We start from the raw sequence: 22,272 nt of genomic DNA, 5'->3' as shown, positions 1-22,272 counted from the left end.
TGTGTGTGACAGAGAATGTGTGTGTCTGTGAGAGAATGTGTGTGTGTGAAAGAGAGAGAGACTGTGTGTGTGTGTGAGAGAGAGAGAGAATGTGTGTGAGAGAGAGTGTGTGGGAGAATGTGTGTGTGTGTGTGTGAGAGAGAGAGAATGTGTGTGTGTGAGAGAGAGAGATTGTGTGCTTGTGTGAGAGAGATAATGTGTGTGTGAGAGAGAGAATGTTTGTGTGTGTGTTAGAGAGAATGCGTGTTTGTGTGTGTGAGATAGAATGTGTGTGTGAGAGAATGTGTGTGTGTGAGGGAGTATGTGTGTGTGAGGGAGAGAGAGAGAGTGTGAGAGTTAGAATGTGCGTGTGTGTGTGTGCGCGTGAGAGAGAGAAAATGTGTGTGTGTGAGAATGTGAATGTGTGAGTGTGCGAGTGAAAGAATGTGTGTGTGTGTGAGAGAGAGAGAGAGTGTGTGAGTTAGAATGTGTGTGTCTGTGTGTGTACGTGAGAGAGAGAGAAAATGTGTGTGTGTCAAAGAGAGAATGAGTGCGTGTGTATGTGTGTGAGAGAGAGAGAATGTGTGTGCGTGTGTTTGAGAGAGAGAATGAGTGTGTGTGTGAGAGAGAATATGTGTGTGTGTGAGAGAGAGAGAGGTTGTGAGTGTGTGATAGAGAGAATGTGTGTGCGTGTGAGAGAGAGAGGTGTGTGTGTGAGAGAATGTGTGTGTGAGATAATGTGTGTGTGTATGTTTGAGAGAGAATGTGTGTGTGTGTGTGAGGGAGAGAATGTGTGTGAGTGTGAGTGTGTGTGAGAGAGAATGTGTGTGTGCGTGTTTGAGAGAGAATGCGTATATGTTTTTGTGAGAGAGAGGTGAATGTGTGAGTGTGTGTGTGAGAGAGAATGTGTGTGTCAGAGAATGTGTGTGTTCGTGTTTGAGAGAGAATGTGTGTGTGTGAACTTGTGTGTGTGTGACAGAGAATGTGTGTGTGAGAGGATGTGTGTGCATGAGAGTGTCTGAGAGAAAGTGTGTGCGTGTGTGAGAGAGAGAATGTGTGTGTGAGAGAAAATGGGTGTGAGAGAGAATGTGTGTGTGAGAGAGAGAGAGAATGTGTCTGTTTGTGTGTGTGTGCGTGTGTGTGTTTGAACAAAGAACAAAGAACAGTGCAGCACAGGAACAGGCCCTTCGGCCCTCCAAGCCCTCGCCGCTCCCTGGTCCAAACGAGACCATTATTTTGTTTCCCTCCACTCCCACTCCATTCATGTGGCTATCGTGATAAGTCTTAAACGTTCCCACTGTGTCCGCCTCCACCACCTTGCCCGGCAGCGCATTCCAGGCCCCCACCACCCTCTGTGTAAAATACGTCCTTCTGATATCCGTGTTAAACCTCCCCCCCCCCCCCTTCACCTTGAACCTTTGACCCCTCGTGAACGTCACCCCCGACCTGGGAATAGCTTCCCACAGTTCACCCTATCTATGCCTTTCATAATTTTATACACCTCTATTAGGTCACCCCTCATCCTCCGTCTTTCCAGTGAGAACAACCCCAGTTTACCCAATCTCTCCTCATAACAAAGCCCTTCCATACCAGGCAACATCCTGGTAAACCTCCTCTGCACTCTCTAAAGCCTCCACGTACTTCTGGTAGTGCGGCGACCAGAACTGAGTGCAGTATTCCAAATGCGGCCGAACCAACGTTCTATCCAACTGCAACATCAGACCCCAACTATTATACTCTGTACCCCATCCTATAAAGGCAAGCATGCCATATGCCTTCTTCACTCCCTTCTCTACCTGTGCCGTCACCTTCAAGGATCTGTGGACTTGCACACCCAGGTACCTCTGCGTATCTACACCCTTTATGGTTCTGCCATTTATCGTATAGCTCCCCCCTACGTTAGTTCTACCAAAATGCATCACTTTGCATTGATCTGGATTGAACTCCATGTGCCATTTCTTTGCCCAAATTTCCAGCCTATCTATATCCTTCTGTAGCCTCTGTCAATGTTCCTCACTATCTGCAGGTCCAGCCATTTTCGTGTCGTCCGCAAGCTGACTCATCACCCCAGTTACACCTTCTTCCAGATCGTTTATATAAATTTGGCATGTGTGTGTATGCGTGAGACAATGTGTGTGTGTGAGAGAGAATGTGTGTGTGTGTGAGAGTGAGAGAATGTGTATGTGAGTGAGAACGAGAGAGTGAGTGTGTGTGAGAGAGAGAGAATGTGTGTGAGTTAGAATTTGTGTGTGGGTGTGTGTGAGAGAGAGATAAAATGTGTGTGTGTGTCCGTGTTTGTGTGTGAAAGAGAATGTGCGCGCGTGTGTGTGAGAGAGAGAGAATGTGTGTCTGTGTGAGAGAGAGAAAGAATGTGTGTGTCTGTGTGTGAGAGAAAGAAGGTGTGTGTGTGTGTGTGTGTGTTGTGTGTGTGTGAGAGAGAGAGAATGTCTGTGTGTGTGTGAGAGAGAGAGAGTGCGTGTGTGTGAGAGAATGTCTGAGTATGTCTGTGTGTGAGACAGGGAATGTGTGTGTGTGAGAGAGGGAATGTTTGTGTGTGAGAGAGGGAATGTTTGTGTGTGAGACAGGGAATGTGTGTGTGAGAGAGAGGGAATGTTTGTGTGTGAGAGAGAGAGAATGTGTGTGCGTGTGTCTGAGAGAGTATGTGTGAGTGTGTGTTTGTGAGAGAGGGACTGTGTGAGTGTGTGTGAGAGAGAATCTGTGTGTGTGTGAGAGAGAACGTGTATGTGTGTATGTGTGTGTGAGAGAGAATGTGTGTGTGTGAGAGAGAGAGAATGTGTGTGTGAGAGAGAGAGAATGTGTGTGTGTGAGAGAGAGAGAATGTGTGTGTGAGAGAGAGAGAATGTGTGTGTGTGTGTGAGAGAGAGAGAGAGAGAGAGAGAGAGAAGGTGTGTGTCTGAGTGTGTGTGAGAGAAAGAATGTGTGTGTGCGTGTGTGAGAGAATGTGTGTGTGCGTGTGTGAGTATGTGTGTGTGCGTGTGTGAGAGAATGTGTGTGTGCGAGAGAGAGAGGATGTGTGTGTGAGAGAGAATGCGTGTGTGTGCGTGTGTCTCAGAGAGTATGTGTGAGTGTGTGTCTGTGAGAGAGGGACTGTGTGAGTGTGTGTGAGAGAGAATGTGTGTGTGTGAGAGAGAGAGAACGTGTATGCGTGTATGTGTGAGAGAAAGAATGAGTGTGTGAGAGAATGCATGTGAGAGAATGTGTGTGTGAGAGAATGTGTGTGTGCGTGTGTGAGAGAATGTGTGCGTGTGAGAGAGAGAGGATGTGTGTGTGAGAGAGAATGCGTGTGTGTGAGTGTGTGAGAGAATGTGTGTGTGTGAGAGAGAATGCGTGTGTGTGAGAGTGTGTGAGAGAATGTGTGTGTGTGAGAGAGAATGCGTGTGTGTGAGAGTGTGTGAGAGAATGTGTGTGTGTGCGTGTCTGTGTGTGAGAGAGAGAATATGTGTGTCTGTGTGAGAGAATGTGTGTTTGTGTGTGTGATACAGAGAATGTGTGTGAGAGAGAATGCGTGTGTAAGAGAGAATGTGTTTTGTGTGTGTGTGTCTGATAATGTCTGTGTGAGAGTGTGTGAGAGAATGTCTGTGTGTGTGTGAGAGAGAGATAGAGAGAGAATGTGTGTGCGTGTGTGTGAGAGAGAGAGAACGTGTGTGTGTGTGTGAGAGAGAGAGAGAGTGTATGTGATAATGATGCGGATTCTGGGGTGGGATGAGTTTGAACCAGGGGTAATGGGGAGATGTTATGGGTTGTGCATTTCCCTTTGGCCAGTAGAATGCTTTGGGGATGGGGCTCAGATGGTGTGTAATGGTCGTGGCCTGTTATGCGGGTTGTGTATTTTTCTATGGTGTGGGTGTGGGTGTGGCTTGAATACCGGACCGATGGGGATGTTCACCGAATCTCAGTGAAACGATTTCTTAAGATGCAGAATTCAATCCAAAATGCCATTTGTGCCCTGAGGGACTAAAAAGGTAACAGACACAATCATTTGACAGTACAGCACCCTGATTTACTGTCTGGACGAGGTGATTGGTTGAGTAATACTCATCCCATTGACTGTCCCATGTGCGTTGTCTATCCATTGACTGGTCTACCTCCTTCAATCCCCAGATATGAAATCAATTGTAGCGGGATCTTTCTTTTTACTCCACTTGCCGGCAGGTATTTGGGGGTCTGCCGACAGCTGTGAATGTCTCTCTCCTACAAATTTCAAATGCCAGGGAATGCCGCACTGGGGCAGTCCCGCAGGAGAGAGCGCTGAACCAGGCTCACCGTTTATACCTGACCGGTCGCCTGATACTTATATCACACAGCTATACCAGAAGCACCACCAAGGCCCGAGTGATTCTCTCCCTTGTCTGTGGGACAATAGCCACTCTGTACCCACACCACTCGAGTGGGTTCCCAAGAGAGAGAAACAGAGAGACTCTGATCCTTCATCTCCTGACCAGCCGGCTCCCTGGAGTGAGCGGGTTCGACTCGCTCAGATCACCCTCGGTTCTGATCTCCGGATTTACGGTAAGGGATATTGAAACTGTGACTCACCAGAGTGCGTCGATGAGAGAACAAGAGGCAAGACGAACTCCAAAACGAGTTTCAAACTTACAGTGATTTATTTAACAATAGAATCAACCTCTCCAATGCCACACCACACATGAATAAAATTATGCTTTATGCTATCACTACGGGAGAAATGCTAACGGACACAAGTAAAATCTTACTTTACACAGTAGAAACAAGATTACTGAACTTTAAAATTACAATACACCACCCCTCCCCTTTCCCTCAACTTCTATCCTATCTTCGGGAACTTCACAAGGTTGGCTGGGATACTCGCAGTCCAAAAAGGGATCCCTTTGTGGTGAGCTCGAACGTCTCAGTGCGAAGAGTTTGCGATTCTGGAAGAGGAGCTTGGCCTTCCTTGTCTGCTTTCTTAATCTTGACTTCTGCCCATTCGAACAGCCACACTCTCCAGCTAACTTTTCCAAAACGGCTTTCAAGCACCACAACTCTGAAAACAACTCTGCAGCACCTGTGAGACCTGAAGCACTGAAGCACCGAAGCACTGAAGCACCCCTTCTGCCTTAAACCTGTATCTTTTATGTCTTGACTTTTCAAAAGGGTCCGATCGACTCCGCCCCCGTAGATGCTTTCAAAGACAATGAGCTTTCGATCACCCGCAGTCTTGGTTTAAATTGAGTCAAGTCCAAACACAAAATGCTGAAACTGCGTTGATTGATATTTCAATGTCATAGAAATCATAGAAACCCTACAGTACAGAAAGAGGCCATTCGGCCCATCGAGTCTGCACCAACCACAATCCAACCCAGGCCCTACCCCCATATCCCTACATATTTTACCCGCTAATCCCTCTAATCTGCGCATCCCAGGACACTAAGGGGCAATTTTAGCATAGCCAATCAAACTAACCCGCACATCTTTGGACTGTGGGAGGAAACCGGAGCACCCGGAGGAAACCCACGCAGACACGAGGAGAATGTGCAAACTCCACACAGACAGTGACCCAAGCCGGGAATCGAACCCAGGTCCCTGGAGCTGTGAAGCAGCAGTGCTAACCACTGTGCTACCGTGCCGCCCTTTTGTCCTTTTGATGTCCCTCCGGAGCTTCCTGAATCGTATCCATTAGTGGGATGGGTCTTCTGGGGATGGGCCGATTTCCATGGGCATTGCCCCCGCTGATTTGTTTACTTATTCGTCTGCTGGTCTCCATCTGCCTTTGTTCCAATGATTAGATCACAGGTGTATCTCCCTTTCTACTTCCACTGGCCGCTTGCATATTCAAGTCTGGTTCACACCTTTCCTTATCCCAGTCCGAGGCCGGCTATGCTTGTCCTGCCGAGCCCTCTGGGAAGTTTTCCATCAGGCAGCAGCCAGAGTTGGTCACTTTTAAACTGTCAAGATTTCTTCTGAGTCCTTTAACGGATGGAGGATTGCCCTGAAACTTACACAATAAGTGACTGGAGCGTGATGGGAAAGGCAGGAAAGTGGAGTTGTGGTCTATCAGTCACCATCACATTGAATGGCCGAGCAGACTCAATGGGCCGTATGGCCTATTTCTGCTCCGACGTCTTATGATTTGATGACACTTGCCAGGAAGGCCACTGTAACATTTTGGGTCGATTGGAGTTGGATGGAAAGTGAAAAATTATAGTGAGAGGGAATGGGGACTGAACAGGTGTGAGGCAGTGGGAATGAGGGTGAGCTGGATTCGGATGAGATTGTGGGAGGAGAGAATGGGAAGAGCATCTCCCCGGGTGCTGTCCAATGGATGAGCTGAAAGATTTATATCTGTGCTATTTATACAATGAGGGTGTTAAAGATATTAACAATTTGATTTTGGAGATCTTTTCCTGGTTTTTATAAAGGGTTGACGTCGAGATTTTCAACCTGTTTAAAAATAATACATGGAGAGGAATGAACAGTTATTTTGGAAGACTTTAAAAATATGCCTTGAAGACGTCTATCGAAACATTGAAAAGGGTTTTCTGAATGTCATTATAATGGCTTAAAGCAGGGATTAAATGGGGATAGTTTTGATATATTGCAAATTATTGAATGTGTTTTGTTTAGGTGGTTTAATGGTGGTCGGGATTCTTTGTAAAGGGCTTTCAAATATTTTATTCAGTGCTTTATTGTGTAGGGGGCGGAATGGGGTTTAAAGGGGTGAGTGACGTTGTTTAAATGTGTATGAAATGTTTTTAATTAGTCGTTTTGAAGGTATCTGTCCATATCTCGGATTGGAATGGGGTAAACGCAGTAAGAGTGGCATTTGCTACCAAATAAACTTGTTGGACTTTAACCTGGTGTTGTTAAAACTCTTACTGTGTTTACCCCAGTCCAACGCCGGCATCTCCACGTCATGACTACCATCGACACCGCAAACTGCCGGTTCCTAGTGGAGAGGATCTCCAAGAAGATCGCGCATATCGACACAGACATCAAGTTTTTACAATGGCATTTGCTACCAAATGAACATGTTGGACTTTAACTTGGTGTTGTTAAAACTCTGACCACATACAGGATTCACAGCTTTCTAAAGGAGTTTCAAGAGGGATTGGCCATGCCACATCGGCCCTGAGTGTCCAAAGATGTGCATGTTAGGTGGATTGCCGCTGCTAAATTGCCCCTTGGCGTCGAAAATGTGTAGGTTAGATGGATTGGCCATGCCAAATTGCCTCTTACTTCCCAGAGACATGCGGGTTGGATGGATTAGCCAATCCAATTTGCCCCTTTGAGCCGAATGATGTACAGGGTATTTGGATTGGACATACTAAATTCTTCATTGGGATGAATGGATTTCGCTGTGTAAAGACGTGGGATTATGGGGACAGGTGTGGCCTCAATGGGCTGAACAGTCTCCTTCTACACTGGAAGGATTCGATGATTCTATGTTAAACTGAGAATCTCGGAACATCTCGGCAGCTCTGGCAGTTCATGCAGAGAGAAAGGAACGCAGTTAACATTTCAAAACCGTATGAGCCCACTACCGAGAATGTAGATCCACATTCTCGACTGGGGGAGACGATAGCATTTAACAACAACTCTAGGAGATCTGCCAGAACCACTGGTGGAGAGAGCAGAGATCCACAGGGGGAAAGTAGAGTCATTCAGCAGATACAGCAAAGGACGGCACAGATACACAGAGGAGGTTGAGAGGAGACTTGATAGAGGTGTATAAGATGATGAGGGGGATAGATAGAGTGAACGTTCAAAGACCATTTCCTCGGGTGAATGGAGTGGTAACTCGGGGGCGTAACTATAGGGTTCATGGTGGGAGATATAGGAAGGATATCCGAGGTAGGTTTTTTACTCAGAGAGTGGTTGTGGTGTGGAATGGACTGCCTTCAGGGATAGTGGAGTCAGAAACTTTAGGAACATTTAAGAAGCTATTGGATAGGCACATGGAGTACTTCGGGATGATAGGGAGGAAATAGCTTGATCTGGGTTTCAGACAAAGCTCGGCACAACAACGTGGGCCGAAGGGCCTGTTCTGTGCTGTACTGTTCTATGTTCTATAGATACGAGGAATATTGGTGAAGTTGTGATGGGATTCTTTTCACCAGGGCAAGTGGGATAGAGGTACCAGCTACCCAGTGGGAGCTAGTACAGCAGGAGTCTGGCATAGCGGGCTAGGGTGCAGGATGTACCAGGTTCACTGCAATGGGGTTAGACACGTCACATATACCGGCATATAAGCCGGATTTGGTATATCAGATACAGTCGGGGAGGAGTCGGTACAACATTTTTCACAAAAGGGAAATAATGCCGAGTGGAGGACTCGCAGCTGCTGCTGGACTTAAATCAACTGAAAATAGCATCAAACTCAGGGAATACTAACAAAAACCTTTGCAAGGCAGTGGCAGGTCAGATGATGGGACAGTGCAGATGCAAAAGCAAAGAACGACAAAAACGATTAATCAGGAGGCATTGTGACACAGTAGTTAGTAGTTATGCCTCACAGCGCCAGAGACCCAGGTTCGATACCAGCCTTGGGTGACTCTCTGTGTGGAGTCTGTCCGCTCTCCTCGTGTCTGGGTGTTCCAGTTTCCTCCCACGCCCCCCAGAACTGAAAATGCAATGGGAACTGGCTGACATTCTCAGTGCTTCAATTCCCCCAGTGTTGCTCTTCCAAATCCCACCCCCTCACACCTGCCCCGCTGGCACTGGCCAATACAATGTGAACATTCTGGAAACTCTCAGTGATTTAATTCTGGTCAGCGCTTCAAAAATGGTGAATTGAAGCAAAGGGATATTTCAACATGTTCTTAAACTGCTCCCTGAACTTATTCTGTGTCACCGCATAAATAGCAGTGTTTGTGCAGCAACTCACTAGCTGCATCATGAATCCCGCCTCCTTGACAAATACACCTATATGTAAACATTCGAACCCAGTGTCGTTCAGCTCACAGATGAGACTCCAGATTCTATAAAATGTTAACGTTGCCCATAACAGAATGAAATTCGCTGAGAGAACAAATAGCAAAATGACGGATTTCCTTCGGCTCTCCAACTCTGGGTCTCTGGGTTCCTCTCCCTTGCTATGTGCCCTGAGTCTCCTGCGGGCTCTGCTGGCCACTAAAATGTGCCTGACGGTGAGAACATTGAGCAGCAGAATCAGGACAAATGGGACACATGGTGTCAGAATGTGATGGATGCACTCGACTTTCACCCACGTCACAGACTTGTACTGACTGAATGGCCGATGACAAAACCAGGGATAGTTGCCCAGCCTATAATTTCTGTCCAACATAAAATACCAGAAAATATTCTTTAAACAGCTCAGCACAGTGACTGTTCCCAGAACCGCAGTCGCCGCTTTCTCATTGCAATGTTTAGTTTTCAGCTTCGGACAACAGATGGCCACAAATCGATCAAAGGTGAAAGCGACGGTGAACCAGACAGAACAGTCAGTGGCTGCATAAAGCAGGACAGCGTGGATATTACACACGGGAATGCGTTTCAAGAACAGAAACTCCGTGTAGAAAACAATTGGAATTTGTCTCAATATCAGGTCAATGATAATGACCAGGAGATCCGCCGCTGACATGGCCACCAGGTACCGAGTGACACAGTTGGAGAGAGCACAGGTTTTGCGTTGGAGAATCACAATCGCGACTACGTTCACTGTAAAGAATGGAAATAAAACAGGACATTATGTTTTAACTTGTAGCATATCTAACTGATGCCCCCAAAAATGATCAATCTTTATGTTCAGGCGGCAAATCAATTCTCATCTCAATTCCTCGATTGAGTTTGTCTGCCGCACCCTCTCAGGAAGTTCTTCCCAGACCCCAATCTCTCTCTGGGTCATTTTTATCTTTTTTACATCACTTCGACTCCTGTTTGCAATTATTTTCCATCTTCGCTGAGTGATTCTTGATGTTTTCTTCATTGTGGCCTGTTTCTCACTCGCTGCCTGCTCAGACTCTTCTGGACCTCTGCTGGATCTTGCGCTGAAACATTGTCGATGTTATGTTTGAGAGTGATCCCACCTGAAACACATGTTTCACGTGTTGTTTTTTTTTTCATTTGGGTGATAGTGAAAAATATTTGAGGAAGTATTGATCATCAGTCCTCCCTTTTGTTAAGCAAACCAATAAAAATATTTATTCAAGTGGAGGAAATAGTACAAAACGCTGCAAGGAATAATTTAATACTTCATCAAGTCAATAGGAATGGCTTGGTCTCATAAATACTGTCAACACAAAACTAACTGACTCCCCCATAATCCATTGTATTTGCCTGTTCCAGTCCGGGACAAAAGTGATGCAATGCATTTTGGGGGATCAAATTTAGGTGTCAATTATACTGTAAATGCCAGAACACTTAGGAACATTAACATGCAGAGGGATCTGGGTGTGCAGATCCACAGTTCCTTAAAAGCAGCAGTGCAGATGGCCAAGGCAATTACGAGTGCACCTGGCAATCTTGCTTCCATTAGCCGGAGCATTGTTGCAAGAGTGGGCAATTCATGTTGCAACTACATGAAACCTTGGTTCGGCTGCATTTGTAGTATTGCGAGCAGTTCTGGTCGCCACACAATCAGAAGGCCTTGGAAGTTTGGAGAGACTGCAAAGAAGGTTCAACAGGATGTTGCCTATCTCGAGGGCATTGGCTGTGAGGAGAGGTTGAATAAACCAAGATTGTTTTCATTGGAAAGGTGGAGGTTGATGGGAGACCTGATTGAATTCTGCAGAACGATGAGGGGCATAGACGGTGTGGATAGTCAAAGGTTTTTTTTCCAGGGTGGAAATGCCAGCTACAAGGGGGCAGAGGTTCAAGGCGAGAGGGGGAAAGTTTAAGGGACATATGTGGAAGAGGTTTTTCATGCATAAAGTGGTGGCTGCCTGCAACGCGCTGTCAGAGGAAGTGGAGGAAGCCGGTACATTAGCAGCATTTAAGAACGATCGAGATGAGCACGTGCATGGGGAGGGAATAGCAGAGTACGGCCAGAGAAAACACAGACGGTTTCTTTAGGTTAGTTCGGACATCATGATTGGCACAGTCTTGGAGGGAAAATGGTCTTTTCCTATAATGTACTTTTCTTTGTTTTTTGTGAATTGTTCACCCTTGACATTCAATGGTGGCATCATCAGTGAATGCCCCACTGTCAACATCCTTGGAGTTACCATTGACCAGAAACACAACTGGATTTGCCACATAAAAACAATGGCCACAACAGCAGCTCAGAGGCTAGGAGTAGTGCGGGGAGCAACTCACCTCCTCACTTGCCCAAAGCGTGTCCACAATCGGCATGGCACAAGTCAGGGGTGTCATGGCATCCTCCCCGCCTGCCCGGAAGGGTACAGCTCCAAAAGCACTCAAGATGCTTCACTTCATGGAGGTCAAAGCAGCCCGCAGCAGTGTCGCCACATTCACTCCCTCCACCACTGGCGCTCTGGAGCAGCAGTGTGCACTATCTAAAAGATGCACTGCAGCAATTCATCAAAGATCAATGAACAGCACGTTGTACATAAATGACCACTTCCATCTGTAAGGATAAGTGCAGCAGATACATGGGGAACACCACCGCCTGCAAGTTCCATCCAAGCCATCCACCCTCGTGACTTGGAAATATATACTCAGTTTCCTCGCCGTCGTTGGGTTAAAATCTTGGGATCTCCCCCCCAAACCACGTTGTGTTTCAACCCACAGCACGCAGACTGCAGTGTTTCAAGAAGGCAGCTTATCAGTACCTTCTCAAGGGCAACTAGGAATGGACAATGATTGCTGGCCAACCAGCTACACCCACGTACTGCGAACGAATAAAAAATTCAGAATGAGGGGTGCAATTCAAGACGTTATCACTTATTTGAAACTTTCCCACTCAACTCCAAATATAATTGATTGAAACCAGAATTCCCATGGATCCCAACAGGGGAAACAAGAGCGGATGTATTGGAAAAGTAATGGAAGAAATGGCAGTAGTTTGCGGAATTTTCAACTCAATGCGGGGAAACAGCAGAAAGAGAAAGAGCAACTAAAGAGGGTGAGGTAAATGCAATGTATTCAAAAGAGGTAAACATTGTGTATAGAATTAACAACTGTATAGAGACTTACCAGGGACTCCGATCATCGCCAGAACGGGATAGTAAAAGTGTTGAACAACGTGCAGTGCAAAGTCTATCCGCTCTCCTAAATCTACAAACCAATAATCTGCAGCAATCATGAAAAGAGCAAACGAGAAACTGGTAAATTTTCTGAGATTCTGATCCATTGTTGTAACATTCCAGTCCATTGTCCCTAGATTCTGACCCATTGTTGTAACATTCCAGTCCATTGTTCCCAGATTCTGATCCGTTGTTTTAATATCACCACCAGTTGTATTCTTATTCCAATCTTGTCTCGCACTCTCTCTGGATCCACTGATCGCTGTTAATCTGGGACTTGATGCTGGCGCCCATACTATGCATTAGATGATCGAAAGGGGTCCATTTTTATAAGAGAAGGAGAATCCTCCAGTGAGACGATGGGGACCCTTGGAGGCTGACATTAGTTACAGTCACGGAACAAACAGGTTGAGTTCACCCCCTTCAACACAACACCTTTTGCATCACAATACATGAGAACATGCACTCTATCAGGAAGTGGTGTATGTGGGATGAGACCACGAAACAGAGCATATGTTGAGCATCAACTTTCAATCTACCTTGCCCATCATAGTGGGGCTTGTTTTTCAGCGTTGATGAGATTGTCATTTGCTGGCATTAGTCGAGATTGCTGAAGAGGACGTTGTTGATGAACTGTACCTATTATTTAAGATTCTCCAAGTAGCTAAGGCAGACAAACATAAAGAGGAATGTATTGGCTTGCAAGTGATTACCTCTGTCATCCAAAGTCAGCTACAACGATAATCGGGAACATTTGAGCCTGTGCATTACACAATGAAAATGATAGGAAAACTAATGGAATAAAGGATTACGCTAGTTAAGGTCCGCAGGAAAAGGGAAGTTGAAGATCACTGCAACAACAAAAAAACAAGCAGCGGAGGTACAAATTGAATGGGGAGTGAGGGAATACTGGAATAATACAGAGTTATAATGAGACAATGTCCCATGTTAAAGGGGCGTTGGAGGATACGAGAAGCAAACAGAGTTATTCAGAGAAAATGTCCAATGTGATGAGGGATTATAGAATACCAGAATTAAACAGAATTATAAGGAGAACATGTCCAATGTCTCGGGGTAGTGAGAGAGTACTGGAAAAAGACACTGAGTTATAAGGGGAGAGTGTCCAATGTGAAGGGGGAATGAGAGAATACTGCAGCTGAACTTTAAGTTACAGATACGGTGGGCTGAAGACCTAATTCAGCTATTATATCTGCTGTTCCTAATGGGTCTGATGGAGTGACGTTTGGGAGACCGACAAATGGGCACGGTTCGGGTATCAGGTTGGCGTTGCGTGGAGTTTCCTGTGCTCTAGTGCGGACTGTCATCCACGTTGGAGTTGCTTGGGGTTGGGAGAAGGTGGGGGAGTCTCCTGTATTGTCGGCCATGTGAGGGGGTGCGGGGGTCACGTGCTGGGATGGGACTGAGTGTTTAACAGAGTCACACTGAAGGTGGAAGTGGTTTCGCCTCTAATCACCTTTTCACAGTAACTATTAGCATCACATAGAACAATGGAAAAATCCCAATTTCCATCTCTTTGTGCGCTGGTTCCAAACAGCCCAGCACATATGTCCAGAGGAATTGGACACTCCTGGACATCAGCCTGCAAATCCTCAGCTGTGACATTCTGACAGGGTTCTCCAGGGCACCTTTCTGCTGCATTCCATATCGGACGGTGTGGAGCCAAATATATGTAGGCCGCTGTGTTATTGAGCATCTCCAAGCTGAGGAGTGTGTCCAGGATATTGGAACGAAACAAAGAGTTACACACTGACAATATCACATTTCAGAAAATATTATTAAATGTAGGGGTGTAGCGTGGTTTAAAATGCATGTCCAAAGTGAAGGTAGAATTCCATTGTGTGAGAGGGACTTTGAGACAAAGGCATCTGCCCGCAAACGAGACTCGCCCTTTTCTCCCTCAAAATCAGGCAACTTCAGACAGAGATTGACCAACAAAGAGCCTTTGAGGAAGAACAGGGGACATTCCTCTTTTCCTCCTCTGCTTTGTGCTCCCTGTGTCATTGATATTTGCCACTGTCCATGCATCCATGTGCCAATGTCCCACATGACCAAAGGTTGACCTCCACTTTGAGGGGGACATCTGACTGGTGGTGATTTTAATCTGTGGGTCAGCACACCTCAGGCCAGGGGCAAGGTTGATTCGTGGCAGGGGACGTGACATGGATAAACAAGCATAAGCTCAACCGATGGAATGTGGCTTCATCTGATGCCCTGAGCAGCAAGACAGGGCAGAAGGAGGGGACGGGCGTTTTATTGAAGCTGGAGAATGTTACATCGAAAGGGAAGGCCGTAAACGCTGGGGGTTGTTCGCAGCATCGGAAGAGTTGATGAGCCTGGAGATGGGTATACAATATTGTAAACTTTGTCTGTCCTGGAGGAGGTTTCCGAGGTAGGAATGGATTTGGGTCTTCCGGAGAAAATGGAGGAGTTGACTCCATTCAACTCCTCTCAAGGAGTTGAATGGAGTCAAGTGAGGCTAGTTACTCACATGGAATATCAGGTCTCAGCTCTGACCTGGCTGCATGTGTGCACAGACTGCTTCATTGTCAGAAGTTTCTTTTGGAAATGAACGCTTTCTAAAGATGAACAAAATCCCCACTCCAGTAGAAAAACACCTACTGATTTTGAATTGAAACTATGATTACAGGGAGACAACACAAGGGATAGTCAGCAGGTCAGGGAGCATCTGTTGGCCGGGCAGGGGGTGGGGAGGTGGACTGGGCGGGGGGGGGGGGGGGCGGCGGGGGACGACTGGGGGTAAAATTGTGGCTTCATGTCCACAGTAATGTAGGTGATAGTAGAATGGGACGTACACTGGGCCTTGAGGTTGGAGTGGAATCTATTCTTGTTGTTGGCCCACAGAACGTCATGGAGGCCAGAGTGAGTTGTTTATGACTCGAGAAATCTCATTTGCTTACACGAATAACTTGCAGACGTTAGCCTTGTTATTACTTATTTAATTACTGAAGTTCAAACAGTACTGTGGGGGGTCCTGAACTCATTTCCCGACAACACAGAAAGATAGAGATTCAAAGCATGGACAGGCCATTCGTCCCTTCGAACCTGCCCCACTGTTCATTGTGATCATAGCTGACAATCACATTCAATATCCTGATCCCCCTGCTTCCCGCCCCTTCCCCCCGCCCCCCGCCCCCCGCCCCCCCCCCGCCCCCCCCCGCCCCCCCCCCGCCCCCCCCCGCCCCCCCCCCGCCCCGCCACCCCCGCCCCCTCCCGCCCCCGCCCTCCACCCCACCCCCCATACCTTCTTTGATCGCTTTAGCCCCACGAGCTAGATTTAATTTCTTCTTGAAGTCACACGAAACTTTGGCCTCAACTACTTTCTGTCGGAGTGAATTCCACACATTCACCACCCTCTGGATGAATACATTTCTCCTCACCTCACTCCTGAGAGGTCTATCCCTTGTCCTCAAACTATGAACACTAGATCTGTATTCCCCCCAACATCGGGAACATTCTTTCTGAATCTACCCTGTTAGAATTGTGTCAGTTACAATGAGACCGCCCCCCACCCTGCCCATCACTCTTCTAAACTCCAATGAATATAATCCTCATCGACTTAGTCTCTCATCAGATAACATTACCAGTGGAGAAGAGTAACCATTATGTTCGCATAACCAGTGAGGGATTTCAGAGACACTACACTGAAGAAGCATACCCCGACAGACTGGGACATTGGCATCATGCCAGCGGCCTCACAACGTTGCGTCCTGTGGAACACAAACTACATTCGTGTCCTTTCGCTTTGCTCATATTATTTGCATGTTTTGCTCAACGGAAACCTGTTCTGACCAGAATGAAAGAGCCCATTGTTCTGCCTTTAACCCCTGACACACAGAAGCACAGACACGCTCAGAAATACAGACTGACACCAAAGCGCACAGACACACAGAAACACAAACACAAAGAACAAAGAGCATTACAGCACAGGAACAGGCCCTTCGGCCCTCCAAGCCTGCACCGACCATGCTGCCCGACTTCACCAATTCCCCCTACCCTTCTGGGGACCATATCACTCTCTTCCCATCCTATTCATGTACTTGTCAAGACGCCCCTTAAAAGTCACTATCGTATCCGCTTCCACAACCTCCCCCGGCAACGAGTTCCAGGCAGCCACTACTCACTGTGTAAAAAATCTGCCTCAAACGCCTCCTTTAAACCATGCCCCTCACAACTGAAACCTGTGCCCCCCTAGTAATTGACTCAGAAACACACTCAGAAACACACACATGCACATACACGCTCTCACATACACAGACACAAGTACACACACTCTCTCTCACACAGACACAGTCACACACTCACATTCATGCGTACACGCACACACACACGCACTCATAACCTCATACACAAACAGACTGTCACGCATATATACTCACACCCTCATATGCAGATGCACACACAAACTCACAAACTCAGACACAGAGACACACACGCACCCACACACGTACTCTCTCACATTCAGATACAGACAGTCTCGCACACAGGCATACACAGACTCAGACACAGAAACACACACACCCACATTCTCTCTCTCCCACATAGATAAAAAAATCACAGACACTCAAACTCACACACACACACACACACTTTATTGTTCTCTGTCTCTCACACACTCACACACCCACACAGACACATACATTCTCTCTCTCAAACACAGATGCAGATGCGCGCACTGTCTCTCACACAGATACACACAGGCAAACCCTCACACAGACACACACAGAAAAACACAAACACTCTCTGGTACACACACACACACACACGCACACACACACACACACACAGACACACACACACGCACAGACACAGACTCACGCACACACAGACTCTCACACCCACACCCACTCTTACACACTCACACACATGGACACATACACATTCGCTCATACTTACACGCACACCATACCCACACACTCATCTTTGGACAATAGTGGCCAATTTACCATGGCTCGTCGACTTAACCTGCACATCGTTCAACACAGACAGACAATTTAGTCTTGTCAATACACCTAAATACTCCATCTTTGGAGACTAAGGGTCAATTCAGCATGGTCAAACCACATAACCTGCCATCTATTGTGTGACATTAAGGGGAAATTTACTATGGTCAGTAACCTGGGGGAGGAAACTGGAATAATGGTCAGCATTCAAGCTCTACACGGGCAGTCAATCAATGCCTGGTTGGAACCCGGGAGACTGGTGCTGTGTGACGCAGCTGTGCTGAAAAGAATGAATGACAAAGAATGTTGATTGGGGGCAGATGTGTGAGGGCCACTCAACGTCTGGCATGTGGGAGGCTTTCAAATGCAAGTTGAAAGGGATTCAGGACCGGCACATTCCTGTAAGGATGAAGGATAAGTATGGCAAGTATTGGGAACGTTGGATAACGAGAAATATTGTGACTCAGTCAAAGAGAATAAGGAAGCATTTGTCAAAGCTAGCAGGCTGGGAACACACAAAGCAGGTGTGGAATACAAGGAAAGTAGAAAGAAACTTAAGCAAGGAGTAAGGAGGGCTAAAAGGGGTCATGAAAAAGCATTTGTCAGCAGGATTAAGGAAATTCCCAAAGCTTTTTACACCGATATAAAGAGCAAGAGGGTAGCCAGGGAGAGGGTTAGCCCACTCAAGGACAAAGAAGGGAATCTATGCATGGAGCCAGAGGAAATGGGCGAGGTATTAAATGAGTACTTCGCATCAGTATTCACCAAAGCGAAAGGCTTGGTGGATGATGAGTCTGGGAGAGGGTGTGTAAATGGTTTGAGTCATTTTGAGATCAAACAGGAGGTGATATTGGGGTTCCTGAGAAACATTAAGGTAGACAAGTCCCCAGAGCCTGATGGGATATACCCCAGAATACTGATGGAGGCAAGGGAGGAAATTGCTGGGGCCGTGAGAGAAATCTTTGTATCCTCACTGGCTATAGGGGAGGTCATAATGTGGAGATGCCAGCGTTCGACTGGGGTAAAAACAGTAAGAAGTCTTACAAAACCAGGTTAATGTCCAACAGGTTAATTTGGTGGCAAAAGTCACTAACTTTCGGAACAGGCTGTTCCTTCGTCAGGTGGGTGGGGTTCTGATCACAAACAGGGCACAAAGACACAAAATCAATTTACATGAATAATGATTGGAATGTGACTCTTTGCAGCTAATCAAGTCTTAAAGGAACAGACAATGTGAGTGGAGGGAGCATTAAGCGCAGGTTAAAGAGAGGTGTATTGTCTCCAAACAGGACAGCTCGTGAGATTTTGCACATCCAGGCAAGTTGTGGGGTTACTGATAGTGTTCTTACAGGGGAGGTCCCAGAGGATTGGAGAACACCCAGTGTTGTTCCTTTGTTTAAGAAGGGTAGCAAGAATAATCCAGGTAATTGCAGGCCGGTGAGCCTTACATCAATGGCAGAGAAATTATTGGAGACGATTCTTCGAGACAGGATTTATTACCACTTGGGAAGAAGTGGACGTATTAGTGAGAGGCAACATGGTTTGTGAAGGGGGGGTCGTGTCTCACGAATTTCATCGAGCTTTACCAGGAAGTGACGAAGTTGATTGATGACAGTAGGGCAGTGGATGTCATCTACATGGACTTCAGGAAGGCCTTTGACAAGGTCCCTCATGGCAGACTGGCGCAGAAGGTGAAGTTGCATGGAACCAGAGGTGAGCTGGCAAGGTGGATAAAAAACTGGCTCAGCAAAAGAAGACAGACGGTAGCACTGGAAGAGTGCGTTTCTGAATTGAGAGCTGGTGACAAGTGGTGTTCCTCAGGGATCAGTGCTGGGACCTTTGCTGTTTGTAATATATATATATAAATGATTTGGAGGAAAATGTAACTGGTTTGATTCGTAAGTTTGCGGACGACACAAAGTTTGGTGGATTTGCGGATAGCAATGAGGACCATCAGAGGATACAGCAGGATATAGATCAGTTCCAGGCATGGGTGGAGAGATGGCAGATGGAGTTTAATCCGAACAACTGTGAGATAATCCATTTTGGAAGGTCTAATACAGATAGGAAATATAGAGTAAATGGCAGAACCCTGCAGAGTATTGCTCGGCAAAGCGATCTGTGTATACAGGTACACAGGTCACTGAAAGTGGCAATGCTTTTGAGAATCTTAGTTCGGCCGCATTTGAAATATCGTGTTCAATTCTGGACGCCACGCCACCAGAAGGATGTGGAGGCTTTGGAGAGGGTACAGAATAGACTTCCCAGAATGTTGCCTGGTATGGAGGGCATTAGATATGAGGAGTGGTTGGAGAAACTTGGTTTGTTCTCACTGGAAGGACAGAGGTTGAGTGGCGACCTGATAGAAGTCTACAAGATTATGAGAGGCATGGACAGAGTGGATAGTCAGAAGCTTTTTCCCAGGGTCGAAGAGTCAATTACTAGGGGACACAGGTTTAAGGTGCGAGGGGCACGTTTTAAGGGAGATGTAATAGGCAGATGTTATACACAGAGGGTGGTGGGTGCCTGGAATCCGTTGCTGGGGGAAGTAGTGGAAGCGGATACGGTAGTGACTATTAAGGGGCGTCTTGACAAGTGCATGAATAGGATGGGAATAGAGGGATATGGTCCCCAGAAGGGTCGGAGGTTTTATTTAAGTCGGGCAGCACAGTCGGAGCAACATTGGAGGGCCGAAGGGCCTGTTCCTGTGCTGTAATTTTCTTCGTTCTTTGTTCTATCCAGTGCCTCCAACTGTTTCTTGATATCACGTGCAGTGAATCGAATTGGCTGGAGACCGGCATCTGAGTTGCTGGGGACCACGATCATCCACTCGGCACTTCTGCCTGAAGATTGCTGCAAATACTTCAGCTTTATCTTATGCACTGATGTGCTGGGCTCCTCCATCATTGAGGATGGGGATATTTGTGGAGCCTCCTCCTCCAGTAGTTGTTTAATGGTCCACCACCATTCCCGACTGGAAGTGGAAGAACTGCAGAGCTTAGATCTTCTCCATTGTTTGTGGGATGTCTTAGCTCGATCACTTGCCGTTTTTGCCATTTGGCATGCAAATAGTCCTGTTTTGCTAGCATGACCAGGTTGAAACCTCATTTTTAGGTATGCCTGGTGCTGCTCCCGTCATGCGCTCCTGCACTCTTCATTGAACCAGGGTTGATCCCCTGGAGTGATGGTAAGGGGATAAGCCGGGCCTTGTGGTTGCAGATTGTGCTAAAGTACAATTCCATTGCTGCTACTGGCCCACAGCGCCTAATCAATGTCCAGTCTTGAGTTGCTATATCGGTTCGAATTCTTTCCCATTGAGCACGGTAATACCGCCACACAATACGATGGAGGCTATTCTCAATGTGAAGGCGGGACTCCGTCTCCACAAGGACTGTGCGGTGGTCACTCTTACCGATACTGTCATAGACGGATGCATCTGCAGCCGGAAGGTTGGTAAGGATGAGGTCAAGAATGTCATTTCCCCTTGCTGGTTCCTTCATCACCTGCTGCAGACCCAGTCCAGAAGCTTTCTCCTTTAGGACCCAACCAGCTCAATCAGTAGTGCTGCTGCCCAGCCACTCTTGGTGGTGAACATTGAAATGCCCCATCCAGAGTACATTTTGCGCCCTTGCCACCCTCAGTGCTTCCTCCAAGTGTTCAACATGGAGGAATACTGATTCATCAGCCGAAGGAGGATGGCACGTGGTGACCAGTAGGATGTTTCGTTGCCCACGTTTTACCTGAAGCCATGAAACTGCATGCACTCCCAGGGCAACACCCAGAGCAAGAGTGTAGCCATGCAGAGGGTTGGCCCACTCTAGGACAGTGAAATAAATCTATGCATGGAGCCAGAGGAAACGGGTGAGGTACGAAATAAGTTATCTGCATCAGCATTCACCAAAGAGAAGGACATGGTGGATGATGAGCCTGGGAAAAAGGTGTGTAGATAGTTTGAGTCATGTTGAGATCAAAAAGGAGGAGGCATTTGGGTTCTTGAGAAACATTAAAGTAGACAGTTCCCCAGGGCCTGATGGGATATACACCAGAATACTGAGAGAGGCAAGGGAGTGAATTGCTGTGGTTTTGAGAGAAATATTTGCATCCTCACTGGCGACAGGGGAGGTCATGATATGGAGATGCAGGCGTTGGACTGGGGTAAATTCAGTAAGAAGTTTAACAACACCAGGTTGAAGTCCAACAGGTTCATTTGGTAGCAAAAACCACAAGCATTCGGAGCCTTAAGCTCCTTCTTCAGGTGAGTGTGAATTCTGTTCACAAACAGGGCATATAAAGACACCAACTCAATTTACAGAATAATGGTTGGAAAGCGAATACTTACAGCTAATCAAGTCTTAAAGGTACAAACAATGTGCGTGGAGAGACAATTAAGACAGGTTAAAGAGATGTGTATTGTCTCCAGACAGGACAGCCAGTGAGATTCTGCAAGTCCAGGCAAGCTGTGGGGATTACAGATAGTGTGACATGAACCCAATATCCCGGTTTAGGCCGTCCTCATGTGTGCGGAACTTGGCTATCAGTTTCTGCTCAGCGACTCTGAGCCATCGTGTGTCGTGAAGGGCGACTTGGAGAACGCTTACCCGCTCGACAATCACCAGGCAAGACTGTTCTCTTCCTGTTGGGGAGCACTTTAGCGGTCACAGGCATTTGGCCTCTGATATTCGGGTAGGCGTTCTCGGGTAATCCAATAATATGCAGGTTGGGTGGATTGGCCATGCTAAATTGCGGGTTAATACCCAAAGATGTGCAGGTTAGGTGGGTTGGACATGTAAAATTTCAACTTCGTTTCCAAAGATGTACAGGCAAGTTCGATAGGCCATTCTAAATTGACACTTAGTTTCCAAAGATGTGCTGTATAGACGGATTGACCAGGATAAAAGTGCAGGTTTACTGCGATAGGGTGATGGGGTGGGCTTGGGTGGGATATTGTTTCAGTGTGCAGGTGTGGACTCCCTCTGCACTGTCGCAATTCCATAACTCTGCCAGACTTTTAAAATTCCTGCTTTCTTTTATTATATTGAAATTTCACCACCTGCCATGGTGGGATTTGATCCCGTGTCCTCCTGGTTCTCTGAATTTTAGTCAAGTGACAATATCATTCTTCCACTGCTGCCACACTCCCCGGATATTCAATCATCTCATCCTTTTAA

Source organism: Mustelus asterias, unplaced genomic scaffold (assembly GCF_964213995.1).
Source record: "Mustelus asterias unplaced genomic scaffold, sMusAst1.hap1.1 HAP1_SCAFFOLD_160, whole genome shotgun sequence".
Taxonomy (NCBI): Eukaryota; Metazoa; Chordata; class Chondrichthyes; order Carcharhiniformes; family Triakidae; genus Mustelus; species Mustelus asterias.
The sequence above is the reverse complement of the archived record's forward strand: the minus strand, read 5'-3'. Positions refer to the sequence as shown.